Source organism: Hemitrygon akajei, unplaced genomic scaffold (assembly GCF_048418815.1).
Source record: "Hemitrygon akajei unplaced genomic scaffold, sHemAka1.3 Scf000080, whole genome shotgun sequence".
Taxonomy (NCBI): Eukaryota; Metazoa; Chordata; class Chondrichthyes; order Myliobatiformes; family Dasyatidae; genus Hemitrygon; species Hemitrygon akajei.
Genome location: NW_027331966.1, coordinates 1,874,180 through 1,882,948, shown reverse-complemented (window position 1 = coordinate 1,882,948; position 8,769 = coordinate 1,874,180). Strand labels below are relative to the sequence as shown.

Below are 8,769 nucleotides of genomic sequence, written 5' to 3'. Positions count from 1 at the left end.
ATGCTAAACAATTGTTTACTAAATGGTCCCCATTATCCTTATCCTTGATTGGCTCCATTAATGCTATTAAGAGGATTATTTTACCTAAATATCAGTACCTATTTCAGGCGGTATCAATTTTTATCTCTAACTTTTTTATATATTATTGATTCTAAAATTTCTGCATATATATGGCAGAATAGAAATCCCAGGTTATATTAGAAATATTTACAGAAATCAAAAAAGGAAGGCGGCTTGGTTTTGCCGGATCCTAGATTTTATTATTGGGAATTAATATTCGATATTTAACGTTTTGCACACAAGAGTTGGATGAACCTTGAACGGGAGTCTCGACCAAAGTTTTCATTGGCTTCTATTTTACGGGCTGTGCTTCCCTTTGCACTTACTAAATTTAATAAGCAAATGGTAATTCCAATAATTAAGCATACAATAGGAATATGGTTTCAATGTTGGCAATTTTTTGGACCAAATAAATATATACTGTCAAGTTCTATGACATCTATTTTTTTCTTTCAACCATTTAGAATTGATCAAGCTTTTCTTTTATGGAAAACAAAGGGAATATCATGTTTTCGTGATTTATTTATGGATGATCTTTTATGGCTTTTGAACAGTTTTCTAATAAAAATAATTTGCCTGGATCACACTTTTTCAGATATTTACAGATTAGAAACCTTTGAATGTTATTTTACCTGCCGTTCCGATATCACATCAAATTGAAGTTACGGAAAAAAATAAGTTTAAATCCATATCAGAAGAGTTTAATATCATTTATTTATGATTTAATTATGAAAATACGCTTATATACTTCTGATAAAATTAAGAATAAGTGGGAAAGAGAACTTGGGATACCTTTACCTATACAGAAATGGGAGAAAATTCTTGAACTAGAAAATACCTCTTCAGTGTGTGTCAGACATGCCTTCATGCAATTTAAGGTGGTTCATCGGGCTCATATGTACAAGGATAAGTTAGCACATTTTTACTGCTATATAAATCCTGTCTGTGATAGATGTAATTCCGAGGTAGCTTCCTTCACACATATGTTCTGGTCTTGTCCTCTTCTCAAAAAAAATATTGGAAGGGTATTTTGAGATATTATCTCAGTAGTTCTGTGTATTGATTTACAACCACATCCTATTACCACAATTTTTGGAGGACCGGTGATAGACTCTTGTCATTTATCCTCGTCAGCTTGTCGTCTAATTGCATTTGTTACATTAATAACCATCAGATCTACTTTACTTAAATGGAAAGATTCCAATCTCCCTATTACATTTGAATGGTTTTCCCAAACCATAGCATGTCTAAACTTGGAAAAAATTAGGAGTGGTACTGTGGATCCTTCGGTTGAATCTGAAGAGACTTTGAGGCCATTTATTCAATTTTTTCATATGATGTAAGTTGACCCTTTCCGAATCTTGTGTAATAAGTTTTTGTTCATGTTCAGAGGAGCAGAGTTAACGCCAAATAATTTCAGCCGTTGTAATATGACAGCCCAATTTTGTCTGTTTTTTTTAGTTTAGTGTTTTTTTTCTAGTTTACGATTTTTTTCTCCTGATATGATATCTCTTTCATGGTTACTTGCTATGAGATTGGGAGGTTAAACTATATTTGTCATTTGGAATCTGTGCTTTTACATGATAACCGACATTAATGTAATCCTGATCTCTTTGTATCATTATATTATTGCTATGCTTATTAAATTTGAAACTTAATAAAAAGATTGAAAAAAAAGGAAACTGGCTGTTACCAAGTGGACCAATCACAGTTCTTGCAGTCTGCGTCGCTGCGATGCGTAGTTGCATTTTTAGGAATGTGCGCGTTAGGCTACAGCATACGGTACAGCCCAGGGTGCAGCGTCGGGTACGCGGCTACGTAGAGCCTACGGCGTAGCCTCGACGGAGAAGAATAACTCAGGCTTCAATGTGTGGGAAGGGATTCACTTGGTCATCTCAACTACAGAGACACCAGCGACTTCACACTGGGTAGAGCAGTTTAATATACGGGGTGATAGCCACCACCCCCACCCCCCCCCCCCCCCCCCACCACCTCTAGCCCGACCAAACTTAAGAAATCTCATTTGGGTGAATGCTGTGTGATGTGTCCCATGTTACAGATCAGTACCCCGAAGTAACAAACGATACACAATATGCAATTAAACGATTGAGCTCTATAATTCTTACTTTGCCTATAGGGTTAGTAAACAAACTGAAAAAAAAGAAAAAGGGCCACTCTCTCCATTCATGTCTTCTCATCTCTCGCCAGCAAAAACCCGTGAAAATCTCTCTTCCAGACTCACAAGAAAGAATATTTCTGTCATTGGATAGCCCCACACTGGAAAACCCTACATCCTCTAGTCGTAACCTAAACATTGCTGCTACAGAGAAACCATTACCTCAGCAGCGAAACATTACAGAGGGGCCGTTACTTCAGCAGTGAAACCTTACAGCGTGTTACACTTACCACACACTACCGGTTCACACTGGGGAGAAAGTTTCAATAAGCTGCATGCTGAATATTTATCCATCAGCGTTGCTGAATGCAATTTCGAGAGTGACTGTCGGTGCTGAACTCTGCAATTATTGGTGCTGCTCACCACACCCAGTTCTGCACCCGGGTCACCAGGCACGGGAGGAGTTTCTTCTGCTGCATATTCACCTTTAATGGGCCTAGATCTGTGACATATAAATCAGTTCTATATTAAACGCTGTCTCCGGTACTTAGTGAATTTATTACACACCTAGTGTACAGCAGAGAGTCAACTCAGGCCGGCTGGACCCTGCCAGTGATTCTGTTCCACAGCAGATCTTACAAATCCTCCCCTGTTGTTCACCTCTCACTCTCCCTGTGAATGAGTTCCAAATAGTCACCACTCTGTGGGCGAAGAGGTTTCCCTTGAATTCTCTGCAGACCAAAGAAGTCGAGCTGACTGCAGTTCAGTCTGAGATGTTCTTCGCCCCTCAAATCTCTATGCATCACAAAGAGGAAGTAGGATTCTAAAGCTAAGGTGACAAAACCGTGGCTGATAAGAGAAACCAAAGAAAACATAAAAACCAAAGAGAGGGCAAAGAGCAAAAATCACTAGTATGTAGGAGGATTGGGAAGATTTTAAAAACCAACAGAATGCAACTAAAATAATTAAGAAGGAAAAGATGGAACACTTAAGTGAGCTAGCCGGTAATATTAAAGAGGATACCAAATGTTTCTTCAGGTAATTATAGTGTAAAAGAAAGGCGTAAGCGGATATCGAACCACTGAAAAATGATGATGGAGAGGTAGTAATGGGCTGGGGGTGCAAGGTGATGGCAGATGAACTGAATAAGTACTGTACATCACTCTTATCTCTCGAAGACCCCGGCAGGAATATGGAAGTACCAGATGTCAGTGGACTGAATGTGTGAAGTTACGTTATTCGGGAGAAGGTTCTTGGGATGGTCTGAAGATAAATAGGTTCACTGTACCAGATGGTGTACACCCCAGAGATCTGAAAGAGGGGGCTGAAGAGATGCGGAGGCGTTAGCAATGATTTTTCGAGAATCGTTAAGGAAATAAAATCCTAAGTTTTTTTCTCCTTCACTACTCCCCCTCTCGCAGTTTCACCCATCACCGACCACTTCTTCTACCCTTTTCACCCCCACACTTCTTCCTCTGACGTCTCATCTTTTTCCCCCCCCAGTCCTGACGAAGGGTCTCGGCCCGAAACGTCGACTGTTTACTATTTCCCATATATGCTGCCTGGCCTCCTAGGTTCCTCCAGCATTTTGTGTTTGTGTTGCTTGGATTCCCAGCATCCACAGAACGTTGCAGATGATACAGATAAGAGACAGATAGTTTGGAGTAAAGCTGCAGTCTGCAAAATGACTTCGATAGGTTTGGAGAACGGACAACGAAGTCGTGGATGAAATGTACGGAAATGTACAGTGTATGCAAATGTACGGTCATGTACAATTGTGGAAGGAATAAGAGCGTAGAGAAAAAATAAATAAATGGGAGAAAATTCAAAAATCAGAGGTGCAGAGGTACTTGGGAATCCTTGAGCAGGAGTCCCTAAAGGTTTGCTTGCAGATTGTGTTGATGAAGGATGACAACTGTAATGTTAGCATATAAGAACAAGGATGTGACACTGTGGCTTTAAAACGTATTGGTCAGATTGCTCTTCGTGTATTGTGAACAGTTTACAACCTGCAAAAACAGATGTGCTCATACTGGAGCGGGTCCGGAGAACGTTTACGGGAATGATTCCAGCAACGAAAGGGCTAACGAATGAGGAGCGTTAGATAGCTTTGACCCTGTACTCGCTGGTATAGAAGAAAGAGAGGGGATCTCATTGAAACCTATTAAATATTGAAAGGCCTCGACAGCGTGGCTCTGAAGAAGATGCACACTATACTGTGTGAGTCTGGGACCACAGGTCACAACCTCAATGTATCGGACATCCACTGAGAGCAGAGATGAGGAGGATTTTCTTTAATCAGGGAGTGGTCAATCTTTAGAATTTATTGCCACGGACGGAGTAGAGGCCAAGTCATTGAGTGTATTTTAAATGGATGTTGAAAGATTATGGGGAGAAGGCAGGAGAATGGGGTTGAGAGATAATCAATTGGACAGGAACGAATGGCGGAGGAGACTCGATTGACTGACCAGCCCCTGTCTGATATCTCATGGCTCATGGTCTGAAGAAGAGGCTAGTGAGGTTGCATTAGGGTTAGGATATTGTTAGGGTATCCACGCCTGGATTATTATATTCAGTTATAGGAAAGAGGACGCTAAGCTGGAATAAGTGCAGAAAAGATTTACGAGAATGCTGCCGATACTCGAGGCACTGAGTTCTGGAGAGAGGTTGGGCAGGTTGGGACTTCACACCTTGAAGTGCAGGAGATTGAGGTGACGTTATGCAGGTGTTCCAAACTATGAGTGTACAGAAATGGGGAATGTGCGCAGTTGAGTGATCTCGGCCTTTTCTCCTTGGAGCGACTGAGGATGAGAGGTGACCTGATAGACGTGATGATGATGAGAGACATTGATCGTGTGGATAGTCAGAGGCTTTTTTCCCAGGGCTGAAATGGTTGCCACAAGAGGACACACGTTTAAGTTGCTGGGGAGTAGGTACAAAGGAGATGTCAAGGGTAAGTTTTTTTACACAGAGAGTGGTAAGTGCGTGGAATGGGCTGCCGGCAACGATTGTGGAGGCGGCTACAATAGGGTCTTTTAAGAAACTACTGGATAGGTACATGGAGCTTAGAAAAATAGAGGGCTATGGGTAAGCCCAGTAATTTCTAAGGTCGGGACATGTTCCTCACAACTTTGTGGGCTGAAGGACCTGTATTGTGCTGTACGTTTTCTATGTTTACTTTTCTTTTACCCCATTTTTGTGGAATCAACAACCAGACGGCACCGGTTTAAGGTGAGGGAGGATTGATTTAATAGTGATCCCGGGGGACAATTATTAATCCACTTTCACTTCCGGTTCATTGTTTAACTAACATGATGAGTGCACTGTCAGGTTGGAGGAGCAACAACTCATATTACATCCGGGTAGTTTACAACCTGATGGCATGAACATCGACATCTTTAACTTCTATCTCCACGTTTTCATTTCATCAACCCACACGCCAGTCTCTTCCATTCTGTCTCTTCACTTCTCTCTTCTCCACTGAGGATCGTCTCCCTCTGGTTCCCCTTTACTTCCCCATTGCCAGCTCTCCTCCCCCATCAGATTCCTCCTTTTCAGTCCTTTGCATTTTCCACCAACCACCTCACAGCGTCTCACTTCATCTCCCACCTCGCCCACCCACTCACCTTCACTCTTATCTGGCTTCACCTATCATCTACCAGCTTGGACTCTTTCCACACCCCGCACCATCTTATTCCGGCTTTTCCCACTTCCAGTCCTGATGAAGGGTCTCGGCAGGAAATCTGTTTTGCTTTAGCCCCTCTATAGAAGCTACCTGACCTCCTGACTTCCTCCAACATTTTGTGTCTGTTACTCTGCATCTCCAACATCTGCAGAATCTCATTGGGACAGAGAGCAGAATGCAGAGAGAACATCGGGTCTCTCTAATGTCGAGGAGGCCACACCTGGGAAACTGAAAACAGTACATGACCCCAACAAGCACGATGTTGAAAAGTTGCCTCATATGGAAAGACTATTTGGGACCCTGACTAGTGGTGAGGAGAGTGGTTTGGGGCATCTCTGGCACTTCATCCACTTGCAGTTGGCTTCCAGCCCCTACACCCCTTCTTATCGCTGTAAACCTCTCCCTTTTGTGGACAACACTGCCACTTGATGGTGATTTACCACAATAACAGGACCCCCTGATTTGTGGACTCCATTGTCACCAGGTGGCGCTCTGTCGCAATAACGCTGAGAGACAGAAATGTGACGCTGCAGCCTGCTGAAATGTTTCTTCAAGATTCAGGGTTGTTTAATTCCATTTCCAGCAGACACGTGTAAATGAGGTCGAAATAATTATTACTCCGGCTCCAATGCAACACAGAAACACAACAGTAACAACATATATCCACAGCTTATATACTGTGCATGGATTGATTGCATGTTCATAAAGTGACGCTCGGCATAGGATGCCTGCATATAAGATGACAGACAGGAAATGATAAAGTAGAGGTGTTTGGTGTTGTGGAAGTATGGGTAAGTGGGCAGAGATATTTATCAGCTTTACTGCTTGGGAAAAGGAGCTGTCCCAGAGGCTGGTAGTCCTGGTGAGGACGCTGCGTATCTACCCCCGATGGGAGTGAGACAAATAGTCCATGAGTGTGATGGGTGAAGGTAGATTGTGAAAATTAGGTTGGTGCTTGATCTCAAGAGAGGGAATTTGGAAAATACCAATGAGATGCCTTTTAGATCATCTTGGAATTGTGTAGCTGGCTGGTGGTGTAGTGGCATCAGTGGCGGGAGGTCCTGAGTTTGAATCCAGCCGGCACCCATCTGTGCTGGGTTAAGAGCTGGTGATCTCTTAAAAAAAAATCTCACCCGGCAGAAGGCAAATACAACAATGGCAAGCCATTGCTGTAACTAGCCTAGCACACAATTTCCCAATACGTCAGAGGAAATCGCCTGCTAAGTTGAAAATTCCGGATGTGACCTACCTTCCCTTTGCAATTGTGCCCACTAGGGAAAAGTTAATTCTGGAATGAACCAAATTTGATTGGGGAGCTTTTGGTAAAGGGAGCATGTGGATACAGTGATAATAACATGACTGAATTCACCCTTCACTTTGAGAGGGGAAAGGTAAAACAAGATGCATTATTATTGGTGGAGTGAGGGGAACTATGGAGGCACTGGAGAAGATCTTACCAAAGTTGATTGGAAAGGGACACTAGCAGGGATGATGGCAGAATAGCAATGGCTGGAGTTGCTCCACTTGACAGCCTCAGGGTTGAAGAGAAACACATCATATTCCACCTGCGTAGCTCCAACCTGAAGGCATGAATATCGATTTCTCCTTCAGGTAAAAAAAATCACAGCCCATTGCCTTTCCTTCTACTTACTCCCGAATAACGTAACTTTACACATTCTGACCACTGACATTTGGGACTTCCATATTCCTGCCAGTGCCTTCCACAGATAAGAGTGAGTACAATACTTATTCAGTTCATCAGCCATCACCTTTCACCCTCACCCCATTATTCCCTCTCCAGCATCATTCTCCAGTGGTTTGATATCCATTTCTGTCTCTCTTTTACACAATATGTACCTGAAATTAAAAATGGTATCCTCTTTAATATTACTGGCTAGCTCATCTATGTATTCGATCTCTTCCTTCTTAATGGTTTTGGTTGCATTCTGTTCATTTTTAAAACTTCCCAATTCTCTAACTGCCTAGTAATTTTTGTTCTGTGCCCCCTTTGGTCTTTATGTTGTCTTTGGTTTCTCTTAGCAGCTACGGTTTTGTCACCTTACCTTTAGAATACTACTTCCTCTTTGTGATGTGTATATCCCGTCACTTCCAGATTGCTTCCAGAAATTCCAGCCATTGCTGCTCTGTTTTCATCCCTGCCCGTGTTCTTTCCAAATCAATTTTGACCAATTTTTCTCTCAGGCCTCTATAATTCTCTTTTTATTCATATCTGACTTTACTTTCTCCTTCTCTAATGTCGGGGTGAATTTGATCATATTAAGATCACTTGTCCCGAAGGGTTCTTTGAACTCAAGTGACCTAATTAATTCCGGTTCATTACAGCACCCAATCCAGAATAGCTGATCCCCAAGTGGGCTCAACCACGAGCTGCTCTAAAAAAAAATGCATCTTGTAGGCATTCTAGGAATTCCTCCTCTTGAGACCAACACCATCCTGATTTTCCTAATCTCCTGCATGACAATCCCCCATGTCTATTGTAACATTGCCCTTGTGGCACTCATTTTCTATCTCTCATTGTAATTTGTGCACCAAATACTGTTTTGGGGTCACTATACAATTCCCATCAAGGATTTTTTTGTACATTTGCTGTTCCTTAATTCTACCCACAGATTCCACACTGCCCAACCCTATGCCACCTGTTATCTAATGATTTTATTTAATATTTTACCAACAGAGCCACACAACCCCACGGCAGGCTTGTTATTTCACTAAACATATAAATATCTGGGAAACAGGAAGACCTGCAGATGCAAGAAATCGAGAGAAATTCACACAAAGTGTTGGAGAAGCTCAGCAGGTCAGGCAGCATCTATGGATGGGAATCAACATTTCCGGCCATGACCCTTCACCGGGACTCGTGATAACCACGTATCTGAAAAATCAACAA

The 8,769-nt window shown here is 42.2% G+C and overlaps 2 protein-coding genes across 2 annotated transcripts in view; one reads left to right on the top strand and one right to left on the bottom strand.

Moving 5' to 3' along the window:
* Positions 1-8,769, top strand: part of LOC140722565 (NACHT, LRR and PYD domains-containing protein 3-like) — an 883,504-nt gene that overhangs the window by 750,795 nt on the left and 123,940 nt on the right. The window lies entirely within an intron of this gene.
* LOC140722572 (uncharacterized) overlaps positions 7,790-8,769 on the bottom strand; it is a 175,586-nt gene continuing 174,606 nt past the window's right edge. Inside the window, exon 3 of the transcript XR_012097670.1 lies at positions 7,790-8,754. The gene's annotated coding sequence lies outside the window, so the exon portion shown is untranslated. The remainder of the gene's footprint in view (positions 8,755-8,769) is intronic.